At 43.0% G+C, this 26109-nt stretch overlaps 1 protein-coding gene across 4 annotated transcripts in view; it reads right to left on the bottom strand.

The window, feature by feature from the left end:
* Positions 1 to 23110, bottom strand: part of znf536 (zinc finger protein 536) — a 216072-nt gene extending 192962 nt beyond the window's left edge. The window contains exon 1 of one of the 4 annotated variants that reach the window (XM_035157635.2): positions 22559 to 23110. The gene's annotated coding sequence lies outside the window, so the exon portion shown is untranslated. Of the gene's footprint in view, positions 1 to 21754; positions 22388 to 22558 lie in introns of those variants that run through there. The other 3 variants (XM_035157645.2, XM_035157660.2, XM_035157668.1) reach the window with 3 other exon arrangements.
* Between the last annotated feature and the right edge of the window lie 2999 nt (positions 23111 to 26109).

Below are 26109 nucleotides of genomic sequence, written 5' to 3' on the forward strand. Positions count from 1 at the left end.
TTGGCGGTGGGTCAGTGATGGTCTGGGGAGGCATATCCTTGGAGGGTCACACAGACCACCATGGAATAGCCAACGGTACCATGACTGCTGTTAGGTACCAGGATGAAATCCTCAGAGCGATTGTCAGATCTTACGCTGGTTCAGTGGGCCCTGGGTTCAGGTGCAGGACAATGCCCAATGTGTAGGCAGTTCCTGGATGACAAAGGCATTGATGCCATTGACTGGCCCTCACGTTCCCCTGTCCTAAATCCAATTAAGCACCTATGGGACGTTATGTATCGGTGCATCCCATGCCGCCAAGTCCAGCCACAGACTGTCCACAAGCTCACTGATGCCCTGATCTGGGAGGAGATCCCCAGGACACCATCCGCAGACTTATCAGGAGCATAATGCCCAGACGTTGTCAGGAGTACATATAGGCACGCGGGGGCCATACACACTACTGAGTCACATGAGTTGCCATGATAAATTCAGGCAAGTTGGTTCAGCCTGTGATATAATCTTTTTACTTTGATTTTGGTTTGGTTTTTATTCCAGCCCTCACAGGGTTGATGATTTTGGTTTCCATTGACTGTTGTTACGTTATTTTGTATTTTACAATGTACATCAATCAAGATTTTCAACTTCAATAATTCGTTCATCAAGATCAGATGAGTGATTTAAGTGTTCCCATATTTTTTTTTGAGCAGTGGAGGTGGTCCTCTTTCATGGAGTCTGCTGTTGTATCACCATGTTTCTACAGTAGCCCAGAAGGGACAAGCCAAACACTGGCTATAGAGGGAGCCTTTCTCATTTTTACTTTAACTGAAGGCCACCATAGGTTCTCCTACACAAGCAGTGAGGGGAAGTCCCCAAACCTGAATCATCATACAGTTCATTTGTCTGGACCCTCTGATCCAACTCAATGTCGCAGCTCTAAAAATGGTAGAAGGTATACAGGAGTTTTGGTTTGGGTTCGGCACACAAACAATTTGGTTAGGTTTAGGGAAAGGTCATGGTTTGGTTCCAGTAATTACTTTCTTAGTTAAGGATAGAGGATGTCCATCCTCATGGTTACAATAATAAACACGTGGTTACAGTTGTGGAACTATCGTAACTATAAAGGAACAGAGGCCTCCTGTGTCAAAGTTACACATTTTGACAACACATTCAGCCCAAACATCCTCCAAATGCAGACACGACCTGACTTAATCTTTAGTCTTAATTAGCACAGGTGCTACAGGTCAGCTAACAATGAAATGCAACTATAGGTCTTAATAAGCTGCTTGCACAGACGACCTAAAAATATATTTTTGGGAGAAAGATTTTTGTCGTAATACCTGCAAATTAGGTGAAAAGGGACTTTGACTTTTTATTCCACTGTGTTTCATACAGACTCAGTTTAGTGAAGCATAAAGCGAGAATACAGTCTAATATCTGTGAACTTCGCAATCATTGAAAATTTCACCAAGAACACATTTGAATGTCTTTTCTCTCTTTTACTTTCTCTCACACACATGCGTAGCGTACCTTCTCTTAGTCCCTTGTTGACACCCCCTCAAACTGTCCCTTCTCACATCCACACACACATATGCACACAATCACAAAGTGTATGTACATGTTCACATGTACATACACTTAAATCTCAACAATCCTGTGCTGCTATAGTCCTCTGATTCGCTTCTGTACACACACACACACACACACACACACACACACACACACACACACACACACACACACACACACACACACACACACGCGGTCAGATCCCTCCCTCGCGAGGTGTGTGCGCGTGTGTGTATGTGTGTGTCTGCCCGAGGCACAGCACATTAATCTATATAATGCCCTCAAAGAGAAGGCTTTTTCACACCGCTAACTGCCAAGGACTACGAGGGGCAGCGGCTGAGCCATGATTCAGCTGTTAGCCCAACTGGCGTCCCTGTGCTCACACACACTTGCACCCCCCACCACTTCTCTCGACACACACACACACACACACACACACACACACACACACACACACACACACAATATGTTAGCAAGACTACACACATCCACCATTCGCTGGGAAGAAAGACGACACAGACACCTTTGTCAGCTAACACGGGGACGCGCTCAACCTCAATCATTTTTTGTTAAAGGACATAATATAATGCCTAAAAGTATTAAAAACTGACATTGAATGCTGCATTAGATTCATCCTTTCCTTAAGACTCTTTCTTTACACTATCACTTCCTGACTGAAATCACAATTCTACACTTTAGACTGTATTTAATAAGGCAAAGTTCTTCCTTTGTCAAAATGGCATGCTTTCATTGCAATAGTAGAATGCTCTGTTCTGTGTAAATCTGTTTTATGAATATAGTCAGGTAGAATCAAAGAAGAAAAAAATATATAGCCTTAGTCCGCACTGATCTAGTGTTGTCTGAGTGAGCTATTGAAATCATTTTGATTACATCTTGGTGTATACAGTGGCTGCTAAAATCCCTATATATTTTAGATTTGACTGATGAAACTTATAAAGCACTTGAGGAAATAAATACAGAGGAAGCTGTTCTCTATACAGCTCCTCCACCATCTGCAGACACTACACAATCAGACGGTTTACTGATGTTACCTTGCAGAACTTGAGCGCTTCACATTCCTCATATTTCAGACCGTAACCTCTTGCTAGTGTGTGAAGTTGCCCAGTGCAGATTTAATATTCATTTGTTGCACGGAAGGCCAAAGAACAGACAGCCCAGAGCAGTGATTGGAGGGCCAGTGCTCAGAGACAGACGGCGAGCAGAAGAGCAGCTAAATCATCTTGACATTCACCAAGAAGTAGCCACACAGAAAGCTACTGCTGATGTTAGTTCTCCCATCGACTAATTTGGTTCTACTTAACCCCTAAACACCCCATGCACGCACACAAACACACATGCACACACACAAATACAAGTGGATACCAGGCAAACAGAGGCGGACAAACACATGCATGAGCGTGCTCACAGTGACACGTTTAATTCCAGGTTCTCAGCACATCTGAATTACAGCAGGCTGATGAGGGAGAGAGGGCCAGGCCCCTCCGGACTGATTAGCATCATTTAAGAAAGCCTTCCTTTTCGTCTCCTGCCCGCCTCACTGACCTCTCTCTCTCCATCACTCTCTGCAACTCACCGGGGCAACCCACCCACCTTCCAGCCCACAAGATGGGTGGCATCCCCACCAGCACAAGTCAATATGGAGTACACTAATTTGCATCCAACACAGGAGAACCACTCAAGTGCCCGTGCCTCTGGGGCTATTTTATTCCTTGAAGTATTCATAAACAACTGATTGTTAGCTTTAGATTCTGTCTTCAGAAAGACATAGCTAATGCATATATACATCAGACGCCATATGATGCAGTTTTTCTGCCCATGTAAAGTAAATAAGACAGAGACTGTTTTATTTGTGCATATTTCCCCCCCTTCTAAATTATATAAGCCTTGCACATGGCTTAAAATTTTGTAAAGCTTTTCTCAAAATCCTACTTATGGTTGCCATTCTGTGCCAAAAAGTTCATCTGGCCTGTAAATTTAAGCATGGATTACAAATATTCAAATCATGAGCTTACTGTTCAAATAAACATTTCCAACAGGGAGGGGAAAAGTTGCAAGGCATACACTTTCAGCATAATTCCTCCTCTGGCACCTCCCCTCCCCTCGCTCCTATTAAAACAACCACAAAAAAAAAAAAGAAAGAAAGAAAAAAAAGAAGGGAAGAGAGAGAGAGAGAGAGAGAGAGAGAGAGAGAGAGAGAGAGAGAGAGAGAGAGAGGGGTTAGGGGTGGGGAAACGCAAAAACAAAAGGCAGAGTTAAAAGTTTGGCTTCTTCATTTACCGTGTGGCTGCATAAACACTGTTGATGAAATATGTAATTAATGTAATTGTAACCACCTATGCAATTACAGTCTGCCGGGTGGGCTCGGCTGTGGCCCCGGTACACCCCTGCCATAGGACAATAGGGCACCTTATTACAGTTTTAAAACGGGGGAGGGAGGGAGGAGGGGGGTGAAAAGAGGGGGGAGGCTTAAGCCGGTCAGCTGCTCACCACATGGTAGAAATAATAAGGACTAAAGTCACAATCATTTCAGCTTTGGTTTAGCTTTGCTGATCACTGCACTTTATACTGGACAATATAAACACCTGACAAACTCCTGTGGTTTCTGAGCCACGTAATCTGCCATCTACATATGAAATATGCACAACGCATCCGACTAATCTGCAGTGGTGGATGAATTATCTGTATCCTATTCTTAAGTAAAAGTGTCAATACCACACTGTAGAATTGAATCTGTCACATGTTAAAGTCCTGTATTCAAAACGTTACTTGAGTAAAGTGATCATTAACTGTGAGATGTACTTAAAGGCTCCCTCCACTCAAAAATGTGTTGGTCAGTGTTACCTCTCCTGGATGTTCTGTCACTGCACAGAATGACAGCTCAGTTCATCTGCTGAAAAAGTGGAAAATTTCTCTGTGCTCACCTAAAAGCACGGGAGCAAGATTTGTGACATCACAGATCATCTGGGAGCTAATCCCCATGCAACAGGAAACTCACAGTGTAAAGTGTGATGTGGAAAACCTGAAGCCTGCATTGAGAATAGCATATTAGCATATTCAGGGCTCCTGGATTTTTCAATGAGGGAGGAGGCGTAGATGTCACTTTAAACATTTCTTAGCAGGTAGTTGAACTTTTTCAGACACAAATCATAATTCAATGCAGAATATACTTACATCTTCAAACATAGCTGGAGTTTTTACAGTACAACTTGAAGCCAAAAAAATCACCCCTGAGAAGGTTATACACCTTCAAAGATTATTTTTGCAAATAGTCAAATGCTTATGTGCTTTTGGGTAGGTTAATTTGTAGGACTGTAATCCATTCAATAAATGTATCACACCATTTAATGCTGAATATTAATTTGGTTGCCTACTTATAAAGTTACATATCTCCATAATGTCAACTTTTCATGAGTAGACATAAGGGAGCCCTCAATTACTTTCAAATTCTGAAAAATTCATTATCACCAAAGTTGCCAATATATTGTTTTTATAGAACATCAATGACAAGAGCTGTTAAATACATTGTGGAGTGAAATATTTCTTTAAGTGCCATGAAGTACAAAATCTGTATTTAAGTCAAGAACTCACCACTATTACTAATACTAAAGTACTTAATTACTTTTCAACACTCATTATCTGTTATGACTTGACCTGAAGCAGTTACACTGCAGTTTGGATCGTTTTGTATTCTCAGTGCACAGTATGACCTCCTGCTCCGACACTAACCTGCAAACACCATCTGCACTACAACAAAACAGCCCAGAATAAAACCTCTCCTGGTCCTAAAATAGACAGCTACAAATTATGGATGAGGGAAAAAATTGCATCAGTTTGGAGAAACATATCATGTCACCAGGGTAAAGACAAATCAAAATTTGGGTTGAGGTGCAGGCCGCTGCCCAAGCCCATTCACACTGACAGCCGGTGTTATCCCAGGGATTAAAATAGCCTCTTCCCCGCTACCCGCCCCTGCCCAGCCTTAAAGTCTTCCACATTTGCAAAATTGCAAACAGATGCAACTCAAGTACCTGCAAATAATCTGCCAAGACCAATTTCAAAAGGGAGATTTCAGAATATGTGGGAGTCATTAGAGGGAGTATTATTTCAGCGATGAGCGCGAGAGGGCCAGCCGTGGATCACCCAACCAGATGGGTTCTGCTGCCTTTTATTCAGGAAGAAAGAAGCCGACGTGTTCTTCATCTCCACCATTCCCCCAAATGAAGATATATAACGTGTATGAAGCAATTACGGCAAAATATTGGAAGTTTCAGAAGCAACCAAAGAATGTCAAATTTCCTTTTGAGTTTCTCAAAACAATCTTTTCATCTTCTTCCCAGTGAGGATGCTTTCAGATGGGGGGCTGTGGAGTGGAGGGCCGGTGGGGGGGTTTGATGTAAACGAGGATACAGACACAGAGATCTGAGGCTTTTATTGTTTTGTATTGAGTGTTAAATATGAGGAAGAATTAAAAAGGTAGACGCCTTAAAAGGGGCCTGTGGTGTATGTAAATGAAATATGTTTCAGAGCCGATGATTTGCGGCTGCTGCTGTTGTTATTGTTCAGATAGTTATCAGAAGTTTTTTTTCTGGTCGCCTCAGCACAGCTTTAAAGCGAAACACAACAAAGCGTTCACCAATTAAAGACGATTTTAACACCAAGAAGTGCAGCAAACTTCATTAGACTCTCCATCCAGCTGCTGACTTAAAGACATTCAGAATCCATTTATAAACGCTGGTAATGAATAATGTACAATCAAAATACTTTTTTTTTCTTTCACACAACACTGACAACATCTACCTGCCCTTTAACAAGTGAAATGTTTATATCAAATGAAATTTGATTAGGTGACTGGTTATCATTGCTAGTGGGGAAGCAGAATAACAGGCACTTAACAAAGAAAAAGAAAGATCAAAATCACCAAACCCTTGAAACAATACACATTCAATCAAATTCTTCATAATTGTAACAGTAGGAAGCATTTTAGGCATTCCACCCACAACAAACAGGCTTTGTTCTCCTGTTATGAGAGGCAGCGAAGGGACACAATCAAGTGCGTGAGAAAGCCAGGAACCTAGGATTTCAAGCAATTCCCCCTCTTTCTCTTTCTATATAAAACAACCCCACCCCCCACCCCACCTCCCCCTCTCTCTTTTTTTTTCAGGGTCACCCATATTATTTGCTTCCTGTCACATTGTAGCTGGCAAAAAGAGAATTTGGTAATTGAGTGGTACAGAACATGTGCCCTCCCTGCTCGCAGATGACAGATGGATTATAAAAACTTCAAAGGCGAGCATTTGGAGCACCAAGGGAGAGATGCTAGGTATTTGAACTATCATTCTTTACCCAGGAGACAATGACTGCCTGACATGGTGCATACATCAAGGAATAGTGCAACGGCACAGACATAATCCAACACACGCATGCACTTGCAACCCCTCCTTTTACTTCTTTCCCCATCGCTCTTCCTCTTCTTCTCCCTCCCTGTGCTATATATTTAACATCCTGTTCTGAGCAACTTTGTGCCAAGCTCAGGAGCATAACAAGTGGGGGGTAACACTGAGAGGCTGGAGGAGAGAGAGACGAGACACAGCAGCGGCAGGGGATGGAACTGTATCTTTGCTTTTTTATTTTTCTTGAGACTTGTCACCTTTGTGGGATTTTTTGCTGCTTTCAGGGTTCAAACTGTTGAATCTCCTTTTTACCCTAAAAAGAATACATTTTATCTTAACTGGTGGTTTTGAATTGTTTAAACACAAGCAGATTAGTAGGCCTAGAGGAAAACTGTAAGCACTACTGTAAGTGAAGGGGAGAATGGTGGGCGGCGACGCCTATAATCATCTTATAAGCATGATTTATGAAAAGGGCCATCTGCTTTGCCTTACTTAAGCACAGAGGCAACATTTAATAATATAGGGACACAAGGAAAGGAGGGAATAGTGGGAGAAGAAGAAACTAAGGGGGGGGCCAAGTACTCCTCTCCCCTACTTGTCCTCTTCTTCTTCTTCTTCTTCCTGTCTGTTCTCCTCCTCAGCATCCAGCCATTAGTTCAGATGGCAGCTAATCACTGTTGACCTTCCCTGCCACAGCATTTAACCCCGGCCCCTCCCATTGACCCTGAAGGAATTAGCAGACTCACTGTAAAGCACACACACACACACACACACGCACACACACTCACATAGTAACACACTTGCATACAACTAACAAATAACCTTTCAGACAGAGAAAAACTCCCTGTGCCCACACTTACTCACAAGACTGGTTTGCTACCTCACTTTTTACGACCACTCTGTATGATTCTTGGAGTGATTCCAAAGAAACAAATTCTAGCATATGGTTCTTATACGACTCATAAATGCACAGGATCCTACTTAATTAATTATTTTGGCTATAAAATGTCCAAAATCACACACACATGCACATCACAACTTCTTAGATTCCAAGTTGACATGTTCAAACACCTTGTTTTTCTCAAACCCTCAAGAAAATACTTACATCTTAATGAAAATTGTCTTACATCATTAAACATCACATTGGAAATTTCACACAGTCAACTAGTCTTACCTTTTGGTCTATAAATATAAAACAAGTAAAAAACGCCCCCAACAATTTCTGAGGGCCGGGGATGATCTTTGATCGAGTGTTTCGGATTGACGGTCCCAAACCTAAAGAAATGTAATTTATAATGATTTAAAAAGGACAAAAGCAATAAATTGTCAAATTTAAGAGCCAAAACCAATTTTCACCTGATAAATTCCTTGATTATTGACAATCAATTTTTTTGCTTCTTAATTTTATTGTATGGACATTAATTGTAGCCTCCGTCCATGAGGACAAAAAACTATCGAAATCCTTAATTCTATTCTCATTTGATTCCAATACAACCCTTTGGACAAATTGCAAGGCAAGTCTGCACTATCAAACCATCTAAATGACATCATAACATATTTTACACATGAAGAACAAGTCAGTCTCAAAGCGACGTGATTGGCGTTCATGCCCTAGCTGCTGCCCTTTGGCCTCGCCGTGACCTGGAAATGGCTCAGAGCGCAAACCTTAAAGAGTGGCGGCGGCGGCACCCGGAGGAGGGGGGAGGAGGAGGGGGAGATGGGTGAAGCGGGTGGTATCATAATGAGGCCATATGGCATATGCTATTGTGCTAGAAGCTATACACACACGCACACGCACACACACACACACACACACACACACACACACACACACACACACACACACACACACACACACACACACACGCACACGCACACACACACACTCCTCCCCGTGTGGTCACCTTTTCAGTGTCCATCAGGATTGTCGGCCTAATCTTGGTTGGATCATCTCATCAATGCCTAGGCTGTTTATGTGTAATGGATCCCAGCTAACTCCCTAACCCCCACTGCCCCCTACCCCTTCCCCACCTCCCACCCTCTCAACAACTTCCCCTCCCTCCTTCATAACCTTTCTCACCGCTCCTCAAAGGAATACACCAACTTTTTTTTAATGTCTTTTTTACAAATATGCTCAGTTGATGTACTTTGAAATGTGCACTGAGAAGAAACACACAGCGATTTAACTCAAAATAAAACTCATTGTATATGAATAAAAATACAGTAGAAAATGAAACACTTATTTCAACACACTTCAACACTACTGTTCTACTGTATTTAAAGTTCTAGTGAATCTTTAAAAAACTGTTATTTAATTATCTAAATGTAGCTTTTAGACCTTTTTCACCACGATATGACCACTAATTTACATGCTTATCATACAGGCTTTATTAAAAATATCAATATTTTAGAAATAGATTTTTGATACGAGAAGTCAAACCCTACTTTCCATACCACTCAGTTTTGGTTATGGCAGGATTCAAAATAAATTTGTGATTTATGGCCTGCCATGTAATTTTCTTGACAAACCTGTCATGGAAACTGTATAATCATTTGTCTTTTCACCCATCCCACCCTTCCTCACTTCCCTCAGCATCCTCCTTCTCCTCCGCGTTGAAGCCTCGCAGCATGTGTAAGCAGCGGCACACGTGCTCTCCTCGCCCTCATTACGAGCTAACTACGCTGTTTGATTAAAAGCATGTACAGAGAGGAAGAGAGAGAGAGAGAGAGAGAGAGAGAGAGAAGGAAGAATGAAAAAGAGAGTGAGAGAGAGAGAAGGAAGAGGTGGGGGGAAAGGAAGAACAGGCCGAACCTCCATAATTAAGATCATTTCACAGATTACCTCCGGCAACAAAAGCGCGGCGAGCGGCCGCCCGCAGCCACAGAAATTGGATGAAAAAGGGGCGTTGAAGAGGAGACTGACCTCCGCCGGGTTCCGCACAAACATGAGGCACGGCTGGATCAAATTCCCCCCACCCGCCTCAAAACACACACACACACACACACACACACACACACACACACACACACACACACAGGTACTGGTGCAGACTACAGAGTCCCAGAGAGAGTGAACTAAGGGAAAGCATGCTTCTGACAGGCAGACAGCACGTAGGGGAATCAGCACCTGAGGGCTTACATTACAGGTCACACAGACACGTGTCTGCTAAACACACTGCCTGGAGAGGTGATCCATCCGGTGGTGGAGACCCTCATTCCGCTGAGCCAATTAGGTCTGAAAAAAACTCTTGAGTGTAACGCCACGTCACATCATTTTGAGAGAGTATGATTGCCAAAACAGCCGTCAGTTATCAGTTACAATCTATTTAATATTTAACAATAAGTAACTGCACCCGTTACCTTGACATTGTTGCGCTTGCTGGCATGAAGGATGATGTCTTTTGTTTGACACATTCGTAACCCTAAATGGGAGAGAGAAGGTCCAAAAATATTCAAATGCCTTAACTTAAAATTACCACTAGGAGGCTGAAGTGATTTAAAGTTTTGTTTTTATCATAAATTAAATATGATTCAAACCTGATATGACATCTCTACAGGACCCTGTCCCCCATTGGCTTCCACACGGACCAACCGTCAAACCAACCCCTTAAGTCTGGAGTTTTACTCTGTCCACTCTGGCTTCTGTTAGTCAATTCCCATCTCCTTGCCATCACTGTTCGTCTTCTGTACACCTTGTCCTCCTCAATCCACCTTATTCCATCCCAAAAATTATCCCTGATCTGTGGTGAGCAGAGGGGTTGGGGGCCGTTTACTGTAATCACAGGGATCAAGCAGGAGCGGCTCAGAGCCCTCAGGGGCTGATCGGCAATCAGAAAGACTACGATGCGTCGAGGGAGAGGGAGAGAGAAATGAACTCCAATTTGTGGAGCAAACCTCTCTGACCCCTAATCTGAAGCAGCCCAGCCATTAGATTGTCCTGTTGGTGAGTGGGTGGGATGAGGACATACAGTAAACACAGCATTGAAGGAAGTCCTGTGGCACAGTAAGTTCTGGTCAAGAGGGACATAGGCAGGGTGAAGTGTAGAGGCGGTTGGTTTCTTTTGGTTGAAAGGACGACTCTGGATTATCACGACCTAGATCTCTGTTCTAAAGTTTGGGCCTTTTTTTCGGTTATGATGTGATTTTCCTCAGCAAACTAATTGCAGGGATCCAACCAGCACTGTCATCACTGCATGGTTTGCATGGCTAAAAATGTATCAAAAGACAGTAATAACTTACTTTATTTGCAATGTCCATGCAGCTCAGCTCTGTAGGTTTGTTTAAATATCTTGTCTGAATGCTTGTGATCGTTCGCTTGTCTGATTTCCTTTAACAAAGGTACCCCATCCCAAGCCCCCAGCAGTTCATTTGGTGACTAACACTTTACTATAACCTAAAACCATCCTTTAAAAGTCACTTTCCAGCTTGTGACTTGGTATAAAAAACCTCTGCTACAATACCATTATAGAGGGTTCAAACTGAGTAATAACTCTTTGTTGTGAAGTCTTCCATGTCCTCTTCCTATTCTTTCTTTACTGGGTGCAACAGAGTGGCAGAAGATTAGAAAGAGTGAATTTGTTCAAGATGACCCCCATGGTTTTTGGGACACACATCTTCAAGTGTGAACTCACTCCCACCCTTGGAGCCTATCAGTGTCATCAACCACAACATGGATGAAAATGCCTCAAATGTTTATTCCCCCTCTCTCTCCCCTCTCTCTCTCTCTCTCTCTCTCTCTCTCTCTCTCTCTCTCTTTCCCTTTCTGCAGATCTGACAGTCCTGTTTACCAAAGCAGCCGACAGACAAGCCGAACAAGGGCCCGGGCCCCAGCACTTCCACTTAACTCTCTCCCCATTACTGCGATTGGTGTGAATGACACAACAAAAGAGATAAAATGCAGTTCTGAGATGAAGAAAACAACTGCAGCTCACGATCAAGAATAATAATAATAACAACAAAGACGAGGATAAAAACAAAAGAGGAAGACGAGGAGGAGGCGGAGGAGGCGGAGGAGGCGGAGGAGGCTGTAGAGGGAGGAGATGATGAGGTGGGCCATTTCAAAATTTTAAAAAAAAGATGATTTAAGAAAACTGTCGGAAATTGCGGGAGATCTGTAAAAGGTTTCTTTTCAGCATGGGTGGGAACTCATCTTAAGACTTAAAAAGAGGTATTAAAGGAAAGAGCCAGGCGCCGGGGGAATTCTCCCACGTCAGAGAGCTCTCTTTTTAAATTCAACCCCGGTAATAACGCAGATAAATAATAGATGAAAAGTATTTAGCTCCCACCTTGAACAACACTTTTTAACGTAGTTCATGAAAGACTGACAGCTCTTGGCGAGCAAATACACATACACAAACATGCATTCACACATGTGTGCGGGTAGAATGTGTATTTTACTTGATTAAATAAAACACCAGGTGGGATCCACTGATTGTTTGTGAGTGTGTGCATTTGTGTGTGTGAGTGTGTGTGTGCATGTGTGGATGGAAAAAGGCAAAGCAAGGAAGAGAGGGAAGATCATTTTGGATGAATTTCCTCCGTCATAACTGGTTTCATCAGCAACTGACGGTTGGTTTAGGTTCAGGAAGAGTAAAAGACTGTAGCTAATAGGAGCAAAATGTCCGTTTTGTCAAAACTAAATACATGTGGAGTTAATTAGTGATCACTGTCTTAACTTAAGGCCCTCTCCTCACCCAAACAATTTGTATAGACTCTCTAAACTTGCCTGATTTTCCTTTTAATGCCTTTTAATGATGAACCACATATTAAGAAACATAAAAATAACTAGTTTTGGGAAATTCTGTCATCAAATTAGAGCAAAAATAAACAAGATGATATTTATGTACATAAAAAAAAAAAACATAAAGCACAGTAGCAACCCGTACTTTGTGTCTCCTGCCAGCTACGCCTCAGTTGATGCAGTCGTGGCTGCAGCAGGCGTTTACAGAAGGCTGTGTGTTTAAGCGCCTGGAATGCTCATTTGCCTTTTGGGTTTACTTATTTACTTTTGCATAAATGCAGAACAGTAATGTGGTATTAAGGGGGCTTCTCAGGGGGAAAGTTGTGTGTTTTTAAAATGCAGCCTCGCTCAGTTTCCTACTGTATATTAAGGAAGGTTGATGATTGATGCATATAGATCTCATTTCTCTTGATTAAAAAAAGAAAAATAATTTAGAAAAGTAATGTCAGGCATGACAAGAGCTCACCCACCCCCCCCCAACACACATACAAACACACACACACACACACACACACACACACACACACACACACACACACACACACACACACACACACACACCCCCTCCCTCACTCAAAGTCATCAGATACAAAATGAGCATCCAGGCTAAAATAATCACAAAATTCCCAATAGCCAAATAAAAAACGTAAAATGACTGCCTTGATCAACTGCAGCCCAGTAATCTGTAGCGCCAGCCACAGCTGTAACACCACTCCTGTCACTTGAAATAAAAACCTAAACCTTTCAGGGCTTTCGATTGATTCTTTAATTCAGCCTGATATGACATTAAAACCCTTTGGTTGACTTCCACTGGCTGTGACAAATGTACCAGCGCTTAATAGAGGTGTGCAGACAGGCCGGCATTTCAGTGACTTTTATCAAACTGAATTTATCAACGCAGGCTCCCAGGATCTGTGGCAGCAGCTTGTTCAGAAGGAAGCCTACAGATACCGTTAAGTACATCATCCCTCCTTTCTCCCTGTGCCGCTGCCTCGCTCCCTCTCTCCCTCTGCTCCCTGCATTTCTCTCTATACTCCGTCCTGTCATCACTCTGCCTACTGTATATTTATCTCTTTCCTCTCCAGATCTACCGTTCCGTGGATGTGTTACTTTGTAAGGTACTAGGTGCTGAGTATTTTTTAAATTCAACCAATTAAGACGAACAACAATATATCCCTGATGAGTCCGACTGTATAAACAGCACTCATACCATAATGTGACGCTGAAACTCTCCACTGAGGGAAAATCGTTTTACATTTAACAGAGTCAGACCAAGGCAGGTGTCATAATTGTTTGATCTTGAATAAAAGGTCAAGACCTGTGGAACCTCTGTATCATGAGCAGCTTGTCTCTGTTGGGTGCAGCACTTGGTTAAAAGAGACTTTTTCCTTAGTGTCGCCAAATGCTTCCTCATGATGGGAACTGTTGGGTTTCTGTCTACAAGTGTCATAATGTAATAAACCGATAATGTATACTGTGATTTGGTGTTATACAAAAAACATTGAATTGAAAGGGAGGTCATTTCGTTATCTAAGGTGGAGACACTGCTATGATTGTGAAAAAATAACTCCTGCTTAACATCGGATTTATGTTTTCTCCCGATACAGTTCAGCAAGTGTTTCATGGAAATGGCAGAAAAGTGTGTGCTTCTTTTAAACTTGCTTTTAAAAAGATATGTTTAGATTCAATATTTCTCTATAAAGTCTGTAGTGATTTTGGGGTGATTCGAGACAAAAGTAAATCACTGCTCACTGGGTGTGGTATGAAACAACTGAAAGGTAACTTATTGTCATTTTCAGCAACAACTCAGCTATTACAAAGAATTCTGGATGGAGTGGTGGATGGTATAGATGAGAAGTGAGGGGGGAATGGATAAATAAAAAAGAGATGATAGGCAAAATGAGAGATAGGAGTGGGAGAGAGGATGGAGAGATGACAGAGGCTACGGCAGAGAGACAGAAAAAAAAGAAAAGAGTGAAATGGTGGAATGAGGAGTGCGATAAGGAGGCTTTTGAAGGGTCCTCTCAGATGCTGGGATTGCTCAGTTCAGCGCCGTCAGAGCCTCTGAGGTACTTGAACCTTGCCTGCCTTTCCTCCACCTCTCTGTAGAGCTGCTGCCCTGCAGGCCACCTGTAAACCGCTTTGACACATGATCCACTCCCACGGATGTAGAGTGGAAAAACACACACACATCCACACACAGAGAAACCACTGCTTGCAGGCAGCTAAATGCACACAATCGCTTTAATGCGCTTGGTTGTTTTTTAACATTAACACTCGATTAACAACTGCCTGTCGCACTTTTCAATGAAGGGGCACTCACGGCAGAAACAAGAGAGCTACCTAATAGTCTCTCTCATGACACGTTGATTAAAAAATGTAGTTTTTTTTCTTCTATTTTTTTCCATCTCTCATTGACAGTTGTAAGCAATAGATCCTTCAGCAAGACAGGACAAATAACCTGCTATTATCCATGGCCCTCACGTTGGCGTGAAAGTGGCACTAGGAGGATTTTAACCTTCACCTCCTGAAGGCCGAGGGAAATAGGACACCTTGGAATTTAATTAAGCAATTAGACTGATGTCGCGCCACAGCCACAAACAAGGGGCACGGAATGAGATTCGTACCTTTTAGGCAAACACACAAATACAAATGCACTATTAAAAAATGTGACAAATTATTCCTAATGCATATGAAAATACACATGCATGTAAGAAGAGATTAATAACTTCAAGAAGGCGCTAAGCAAGCCCTCCACATCACACACAAAAAATGGAGAATAAAAAACTGATGGCTCCTGATTAGGCATTGTCAAAATATTTGCTATGGAGGAATTCCACCAGGCCAGCGCGGAATCGGCTCCTCTACAAAAGAGCGATCTTCCCTGAGTAACAAGTTGGTGCAATGACTGTCGACAGAAGAGGAGCTGAAAATCCCCCCCGGGCTAGAGAATATCCCGCTATTGTAGTCTTAACCCGCGAGACCTGGCGGGGAATGTACAGCTTTCACAGTCACTTCTCATCCTATTTGTAGCACTGCCGCTGACGTGTGAGCGACTGGGCCAGAGCAGGTCACTTTCCCCCCCTTATTATAATTTTTTTTAAATCTCACTGTCTTCCTTAAACTCTCAGTATCCCTTCCACTTTTCACACATCTTTAAAACTCTTTTAAAAAACAGTCCAATAAATATTTGAGGGGTCATTCATCTATATCATGTTATTTTCCCTCTCTCGCCCCCCGCCCTCATGCCAAACCACTTTTTTCATCTCTCTTTTTGTATTTTTTGTTCCACAAGGCAAGTTTCATTAAAGATCCAATTATGCAAATCAGGTGCTGGAGAGGCAGTTGAATATGCACTATAATGGTGTACAGTAATCGTTCGACACAATATACGGCATCCGGGGCCAGATTTACGAGTGCAACAGAACTGCAACGCCTCCGTCCTTTGGTGAAAACCTCTTGATCATAATTAAAGGTGCAGGAGTTCTCTCCCGCACCGTCATGCCCTCCCTTTTCTCCCTCTTTTCCTCCACTGCTTCCCTCTTTTCCTCTCCCTCTACCTTGTGCTACTTTGGCGCGCTCATTAGCAGAGGTCTGGGACTTTAACAGAGGTCACATCCGAGAGGTAGAGGCGGCTAAAGAGCAGACATGACATGTAGGATGCAGTCAGTGATGGTATGTGAAGTGGGTAATAGACATAACCTGCCACACACACACATACACACACATAACCTTCCATCTCATGAACACTGGAGGTATTTACCACAGTCTTAGCTGAGCGTGGCTGAATGCTAAGCAGTAACAATTCTCTGCTTCAGGACCTCTGATTGATGTGTGCTTGCCTGTTTGTGTTAAGCTGTTTGCTGTCTGCGGAAATGACATGGCTGAAAACACAGCGCCATTCGACACATCAAAAGGGAAAATGTTCATGACATTGCATGATGCATCCTTAGATCCAAAATGCTAACCAACTTTGAGGAAAAAAATAAAAATAAAAATAAAAAAATAAAATCAAGCCAAACTCAATAACGCCTTAATGTGAGGGATCAGCGGGGAAGTCGGGGGGGGGAAACAAAGGAGGAATATCACGGGTTGAGAGGATAAGGTGTTTCAGAACACATTCCTTGTTGGTGTTGTTGATGTGAGCGCCAACAGATTACACAGACGGAGAGAGAAAAAGGGCAAGGCTATAATGCTGACTTGATACTGGACTTTCTCAAGGCTGAGCAGTTAAACTTGCCCTGGAAAACCAACAGTATATTGGTTCCTGTGTGTATACACACTGTTGCGAACTCCCACACGCACCCTCACCGCTCAGGCTTATTTAACAAAGTCTGCTACTAAAACCAACAACATAGACTGTGACGGGGAAGGAAGGTTTGGTAAAAAATAAGAAATAAGAGAGAAATGCTCCATGCACCCACTTCCATGCCCACCTCCTCTCCCTGAGACCACCTCGTCCCCTTCCCTTCCTCCCTTATCGTCCAAACTTCCTCATCCTCACCCCCAAACCACGATTCCTACGGCTGCCCAGACAGGCAGACGCTCCTTGTGATGGCACCCCGGCATGCGAGGACTGAGTCAAGCCTATCTGTCAGAGCCTCATCTGCCCCACACTCTTTATTCTTAGATCAAACTGACGTCCGTGATTACCCCCACAACCAATCCGCCCCTCTGTTCCACCAACCCTCCATCCCCCAACCACCTTCGCCAATGTTTATCAAGCTCTCATGGCAAAGAACATATCAGGGAAAATACACTGTATACGCTTATATCCCTAAGTACAGAGCGAGACATCTTCATAGCGCAACACGGCAATGCAAGCACACAACAGGAGAATTGTACATAAACTCTCATTTAAGGACTGATTCAATAAAGCTGCTCGTTCACACAGCTAGATTCTAATTGATAACATATTCCTTTTCACTGCATATTTCCCATTGCTTTTTATATCAATAACTGAGTCAGATATACAGCACCTTGTATATATTATTTTACCTAGAGTTTAATTATTTTCCTATCTTTTATTCCAATTATTTGAAGTTGTTTTATTTCTTTTCTTTTTTTTGCCATGTTGCCTTTATTTGATCGTTGACATTCTAGAGAGAGAGACACACAGGAAACAAGGGCAGAGGGAGGAGGGGTATGACATGTAACAAGGGTCCCTCGGCCGGAAATTGAGCCGAGCGTTGCGGTTATGTGATATGTGTCTTAACCACCAGACCACCAGACACCCCTGATTCAAATGTGATGCAATTGAATAAAAACGGTGTTAAATTAATATTTGTATAAAGCATAAATTTATCAAAACACTTTTTTGTGGACATCAACACTTCATGCAAAAGATGGAGAAATACATTCATCGGTATTGCAATACACATCAAAAAAGGCTCATTATTGGGTCCTAAAAAGGCATAATAATGAGAAAAGGTCTGGACACTAACTTCACGAAAGTCTGAAATCTTTTGTGCCCCCTTCAATTTATCACCACAGAGGAATAAATCAAATCTTTTTTATGAAATTCAAACAAATGGTTTGAGATTTCTGTGAAAAGTGTGTAATCTGTGTGATGTTTTGTGGTAAGGGCAGTCTCTTCTCGACTTTGCATCACACATTTGATCCAATGCTTTATATGTGTGGGTGTGCGCTTGTCATATTAGCCTCACACGGCAACTGCAAGCACGGCTCGCCAGTATCTTCCCCTCTCCGGCTTGAACCCTGGAGATCAAGGTCATGGAGCTACAAGGATCAAGCCAGACTAACGCCTGTGTGTTACAGCCCCCTCAGCACGTTCTTCGCCTCCGACAGGACACACACACACACACACAAACACACACACACACATATACACTAACATACTGGAATACATGTATACCCAGCCGTCTTGCCCGGCTGCAGATCAGAACCAGAATGGGAATGAACACAAATGGGTGGGGGTGGGTGTGTGTGTGTGTGTGTGTGTGTGTGTGTGTGTGTGTGTGTGTGTGTGTGTGTGTGTGTGTGTGTGTGTGTGTGTGTGTGTGTCTGTTTGGGGGTTGCTGCTTTCACAATGACTGCACATATCAATTAATGGCTAGCTGATGAGCAGACCCAGCCTGATCTGGCCTGCCCACCACCGCCCTGATCCCAGCGGACTGGGAGCCCTGGCCTCACAGCCTGTACAGCTGGAGCCCTCTCCCCTATAATTACATGAGATGGGGATCAACTAACCACAGTCAGGCTGCCTGTTTGACTGTGGACTGCATGTATCACAGGATACAGGATAACTTCTTTGTGTCTGAATTATGTGTTGTCCAATTGATTACACACATGTATTTTCTGAACTGCGAGATTATGTAATTTGTGCAACCACTTCACCGCGGGTTTGTGTGTTTTTGCGATGTACTGGGATGTCGGCTCATGTGCTGCCTTCTTTATGCGCATTTGTTAAACAAGTGTGAGATTTCTTTTACACTGCTTTTTGGTCCTTTCTTCAAAAAGAAAAAATCTGATTGTGTACATGTCAACATGCAAATAATTCTCTGTGTGTCGGGCTGACAACGCGGCGGCTTCAGTCGAGTGGGTCTCCTCCACGGTGAACTGAGTGGCTGACTGACTGACTGACAGCCTGGTAAAAAAGAGGACTGTTTAGATGCCATCCCTTTAGATGCCCTGGTCTCTCTCTCTCTCTCTCTCCGTCTCCCTCCCTCCTGTCTCTCTCATCCCTCCCTTTGCCTTCATTTCCAGCAGAGAGATCTGTGTGTATCGCCGCGCTCAGTCATGCCCCGCGGCCCCCCTTTGCAACGCTGACACGGGCACAGGTGGGAAAGCAACTCATACAAGATCAACGGCGACCGCTACACACTGGCTCCCGAGAACAGTTTTTAAGCTCCACTGCTCAGAAAGTTACAGCAGAAAAAATTGTCAAAATACTTTATGTATGTGTTTTTTATTTTTCTGTTATCTCATCCTGACTACAAAATAAAACACCCATCCATAATATGTGAATTTATCTATTTATCTTGCCATGAAGTGAAGATAAATAATACTTGCATTTTATAAAAACTGATATTTTAATGACAGTAAAAACAATAATTACCTGAATAATTAATGAATAATAAGTTTATCATACCAAACACATCCTGACCATAGAGATTAGTTCCAAAAATAAGAAACAGGCCTTATGAATATTAAAATAACTTACAAACAAAAACACCCAAGGCCTTAACACAGGCCAGTCTGCAAAGATAGGCCTTTTCTTAAACACACTGTCTCTTCCCAAATCTTTTCACCCGAAAAGAATGACAACATTTCAACTTGTAGCAGAGCAGAGAGGTGCAGTAAAGGGCAAGCAGGTCTGTGAAGCAGCCTGTACTGTCAGAGGAGCAGGGACAGTTCTCCATTTGCTATTTCATCTCCAATAAGGGAGTGAAAGGTGCTGACAAAAAGGGTCTACGCCCAGACACTATTTCAGACATAATATCCGCCCTGTGCATACCATTAAACAATGACAGCATCTCCACTCATACAGTACATCTATTTATCCCTTTTCCTTTTCCTTCCGCAATGAATCTGAGGAAGATTTTTTTTTTTTGCTTTTTTGTGGGCTCAAGAAAACTTCAGGGAAGGTTAGAGAAACAGTAGGAAACAATGTGATAGACATTGTTGAGTATTTTAAGAATGATGACATGCGTCTTCACAGCCATTGTGCAGCGCTAGTGGCTGCTGGAAGTGGCTGGATAAGCAGGGTCAGATCACTCAGGGGTCAACTCCAGTTCCAAGGGAAAGGTCCTCCTCACCCAAGACGAAGGGTCGACAGAGGCTTTAAATGGGATTACAAGCCTCATCCCCGGTGCAACATAGCTGTTACAGATAATTTAGCACAGCCCCATCATGTAAGCAACAATACTGATGTAGAGATTTCTTAACATGTCTGCTGGATCTTTAAAAAAACTTACATAAAAGAAGATGAAACTCCTGAAAGAAGGAGTGTAATGACATGTCATACACTCGACCTCTTCCATCGCCTGGAAAAATATTATTCACTAATGGGCTCTGTCATTTTATATTTCCATAATAACCGCTGCCTGTCACTCTCCTTTACTTTAACTTTCTACCACCTTCTCTCAATAAAAAATTATAATTATTGTTACATTGCCCTGTACCAAATTTGACACCAAATGTCAACCTCACGGCTGCTGATATGTGCGTTATTGTTTTCCACATATGACATTAACGCCCCTCGTCCAAATGCCATCATAGCGTCTGCTCGGTGCACAACGCGGGGACCTCTTCTCATTCATGAGAGGTCGATCACTGCACAAAATGGCAGGTCTCAACCGGCTCTTCTTCCATCTCACAAGTTTTGACACATGGTGGCAAACGCACCGGTTAACTTTAATCCATCCCGAACACACACACACACACACACACACACACACACACACACACACACACACACACACACACACACACACACGCGCGCGCACACACACACACACACACACACATATCCTAGCCACCCTCCTCCTCCTGCACTCTCACAGCACAAGTGTCGGCAGAAAAGTTTTCCGTGGACACTCTTTAACGGGAACACACGGCTGGACTTTTCTAAAAAAGAAAAAAAGTCTTAGGATTGTATCTGTGTGCTCTGCACGAGCAATATTGCAAAAGCCCGTGCAGCCGTATACGGCACCTTTTTACGCACAGAGTAAAACGTGCAAACAAAAACAAAACTGGCTATAAATAATTTTCAGTTAGAATTAAAATTAATATATATAATGCTAATAGTTTATTACGCGATTGGCTGCAAGGTGTCGAGCCGGGCAGCCCGTGTCTTGGTCCCAGCTGGTATTTTGTCACCGTTTTTTACGATCGTCACTCGCTACGGATAATTGCTCTGTTATTTTCTAATCATGGCTGGGGAGACATCAGGAGCCCCCGCTGCGATGCTCCCGCACAAACAACCACAATCCTCCCCAGAAGAAAAACTGACTTCCCACTGAGTAATACACTCCCAAGTCCCCAGTAAAAGCCCCCCACTCATGTAGCTACTGTAAGCCACCGCACTTCTTACCTTTTAAATTTGGCGAAGCGCCGGCTAACTCCTGCGCGTAAACGGTGCGTTGCGAGAGATAGTGTTCATTGAATAATGAGGCATGTCCATGCGATTTCACCCGATCGTGCTCTTTCTCGGGATGACGTGGGTGCTGAAAAGTGGCTTCGGACCTGTTAAATACTGTCCACTCCTCGATCCTGTCCCTACAACTGCTCCCCGCCGCGCAGCCCGAGTTTGAACAGAAAAAAGACGCCGCTTCACGGACTTGTCTCCTCTTCTCGCCCTCCTGCCCCTCTCTCAGTCGCTGTCTACTAAAAGTAAACGTTTGCATTGATGCCGATCCCCAGGCATCAGCATATCCCCTTCAGCTTGAACTCCCCCTATCTGGTAGGTGAAATGCATTGTACCGTTAACAGGGAACTCCATTGTAGAGAGCGGAGCTGACTGGCTGCGCACAGCCCGGGTCTTGCGGTATTCGCCGTTGACGGGGACAGAAAAAAAAGCAGCGGAGCCCAGCGGTGAACAGAACCTGCTTTAAAGAAATAATCCCCGGGATGTTACATTTCCCCCACTACCTCCACGAGAGAGGTGGCGGAAAAATCCATCCCCACAATCCCCTTACTTTGTTTCTGACCTTGAACCTGACCATAAACACTGTTTTATTTCAAAAATGTACCCCCCGCACACACACTGTACACAAGCGTTCACACGGAGCCAGCCTCGCCGCTCAGCCACCGCGCGTTCAAGAATTGGCTTGGATTAACAAGCTCTGCGTAAAGACAGCCAGGACACACATTTACTCCAAAAAGTAGAAAGCGTTACCTTTCACTGAAGTGAACTGTTGCGGGTCTTTATCCTCTTCTCGTCGCTTTAAAGGGGAAACTCCAGGATAAATGAGTGATGCCTCCCGCGCGTCCTGAGCGTCAGCCACCGCTTAAGAGAAGTAATGAGTGATAAAAATGACGCTCATCTATCTGCACTGTAACCTTGTGGCGTATTTAATGTAAATAAGCCCCGTTGTGTTGCCAATCCCCGTGCACACAAACGCAAAGCCTCTCCTCGGGAACTCGCTTTTGCCCCTTTTTTTTGCTCCTCTCTCTCAGTGTATTGACGGTTTATTCTTTCTGTCTGGGAGCGCAATAGGGAATGAACATAATTATTTGAAAATATGGTACATCAGTAATGCGGCTCGTCCACTTTGTGAATGAACGCGTTTCTCCGCGGCTGTCTGGAGATTTTGGAAAGCACCAACTCTGCAAAAGAAGCAAATACTTTTTCTTTTCTTTTTTTTACCCCTTCCCGATATTTCCAACAGGAGCTCTAAACTTGAAGTTGGCACAACTTTTTTTGCGATGAGTTAAAAAAAAAAAACATACGACGGGGAGACGTCCCGCAAAGGCCGAAGTCTTTGTTGCAACTAAAATCTGTCTTGCAGGATGGTTTTGATATATAATGCTTCTATATGGGGGTGGAAGAGACTAAATAATGCAATTATAGATTCAGTGTCCCAGCGTTGACAAAAGGCAGGGCTTCAATAGAGGCTTTGTTACAGGATTATATAATGATTATGGGGTAATTATGGGAAGGGTTTGATAATAAAAAAAAATTAAAAAAAAGTATCAAGCGCTCTCTTGCACGGGCAGCTTGTTTTCTATAATGTAAGAGCAGGAGAAGAGGAGTGAGATAAGAGACAGACAGACAGACAGACAGACTGCTGACAGCTAGTGGCAGGATGACGGCAGACAGCCCCGATTATTCAAAATGTCGAACCGAGAGACACATTAATGCCACAGACTGAGATACTATCACATGTGCTCAGAACCGGACATGGGTCCACAATGGAATATCTGGGGGTCATATTCATGACAGCCCTGTGGGTAAACCCCCTCTCCTCCTCCCGTCATCACCATCATCATCCTCTCCCTCCGCCACCACGCCGCTTGTGCCATGCTGCATGTGTCACAGAGAGAGAGAGAGCGAGAGCGAGAGAGAGGCAGACACATGTTAATGGTCACTCTGTCAGAGAGAAAGACTCCATCTCCGCGTGACACAGACCCGCACCTTGCAGCATGTATCTACTATTTTGAATTGATACAATGTTTTTAATGACATTAATCATTTATTGCAGCCCGTTTTATGAACTTTTTCAAAAAAAACTTCCTTGGCGATGAAATGTTCCAACTTTTTTTTGTCCATGTAAAGTCAGAATTATTATTAACAGAAACATGAACAAGTATTTCACCATTTTTGAATTAACATAATTGATACTTAAATTGTTGTGCTTTTTGAAAGATGTTCTCACACTTGCCTTTGTGTGTGTGTGTGTATGTGTGCTTGCATACGTGCATGCGTGCGTGTGTGTGTGTATGTGAGTGCGTGCGTGCGTGTGGTCGCGCGCGTGGCATTGTGCGAGACATTAATAGATAGCCTAAATATCTGCTTTCTTCCCCTTCCCAGACAAAACATATCTCCCTCTTTTAAAGATACTCCACATTCATTATGCACTATGAAAATCAGATTCTCATGCTGCTCCTTTAAATGGTTGTATGGAATTCAGTTTGATGCATATGAATTTCTCTTTTTTTTCTTTCCTTCTTTTTTTGAGCATTTTACAAAAAAGGAAAGAAAAAAAATCCTCCCCTAAAGAAATTAGCATAACCATTCCCCATCAATAATATTGCTATCTCTATGGGAGTGATAGCAGCAAGCAGTAGGGGTGTTCCTTTTGCCGATTCTCCATGGATCAACAGCGCGTCATCAGCTCCTTTTGAACTTGTTATAGCAAGTCAAGTGATTCTTTATCGGCTGACAGCCCTGACAATGCATCGGGGATGGGAAAGCAGGTCAAAAGGAAGTTGCCATATGGACTTAAGCATGCAAATTTCTAACAATACATCGCACTGAGGGCTGCACTCTCACAGGCACACCACCATATACTATAAGCAGTCACACAAAACTGTTGGCCAGCCGTGTTTTTACAGGCTGACACAGATCTCAGTGGCTTTAATTAATTGCATGCAGAGTGAGTAGTGTGAAACCAATTTCAGCTGCATGAGGAAGGGGCTTTTAAGGTGATAAAAGCCAAATATGAATGCATTTAAGAAAAAAATACTTATATTAAACACGGTATATAAATGATTTGCAGCATAATTGTCATGCAAATGAATGATGTTTATTTATTTGTGAAGCTTTATCTGCCATTTAACATGTTAAGAAAACTTAATGAAAGCCCAATTCCTAAAGTCCTTTAGGCTCCTGCATGAAAGCTAATTATGAGAAAGCACATTTATGCTTTTAAATTTTATTTTATTTATAGAGGACTATACAGTATGTGAGTGATGGACATTGTAAAGGCAGATATATAGGAAATGGTTTGGCAGCGTTTTAATTTGCTTCTGCAACAGGTGCAGCAGCATCACATTTATTCCTGTTACCCCTGAGTACTGTTTTACTTCTACATTTGCATTAGGGCTTATAAATCTTGATGACTCCTTCCATGCTCTCATTGATTATACGTCAGTGAATAAATTCATCCCACACATTTCACTTTCTTTCAAATTTTGAGTCTAAAGTGTAATGCAAAAGCAGAACTAGTGTTTAAAGTCACTGATTATCTTGCTGTGCTTTTCAGAGCATTATTGCATTTCATTTAAAATGAATGGGAGTTGGTGAGCGAGCAGGGAAGTCAATATATCACAGAGGAAGAATTTCAGTGCTGTGCTGCATTTCTGTTCAAGTGCACGGCCTGTGTTTGTGCTGAAGGGACAGGAGGCAGGGGGAGTGTTGGCCGGCAGTCCTGGGAGGGTCATCACTGCCTTATTACTGCCATGTTAGTGACTAGCAGCTGAAGATGGCTCCGCTCCCTGCCCCTCTGCTTGGGAGTCATCCAAGACAGCGTGCTCCAAAAAACAGACCAGCCACTGTTCACTTCTCAGATAGATTAAGACGTTATTCCACTGCTCTGGCCATCTCTATCTGACTTTCTGTCTCTCTTTAACCCTTACCAGGTCCAGATTTACAACATGTCTGTGTGTTCCGGCAGAGGCCTTACTGCAAATTTTGGCTCATAGGGAGTAGACACAACAATCTAAGTGCACGGTTGCAACATGATAGCAATGTTTTCATGGTGTTGTATGCGCCACTTTAGAGGGGACTATAAAATTATGTAGTTGAGGGCGAGTGTGTGCAAATGGCAAGTGTAGTGTGAGTCTCCATGTTTGTGTCTATAATGACTGCATCTTTAAAGCCAGATATTGTGCCCAGCTTATATTTAAATGCAAACAAGACGAAAGTTTGGCTTCCCCCAGAGGAAAAGAAATGCTTTTCTTTACTTCAAATTGAGTTCCTCAAAGTCTAATTTGTAGCAACCCTTT

Source organism: Hippoglossus stenolepis, chromosome 1, assembly GCF_022539355.2.
Source record: "Hippoglossus stenolepis isolate QCI-W04-F060 chromosome 1, HSTE1.2, whole genome shotgun sequence".
Classification (NCBI taxonomy): Eukaryota; Metazoa; Chordata; class Actinopteri; order Pleuronectiformes; family Pleuronectidae; genus Hippoglossus; species Hippoglossus stenolepis.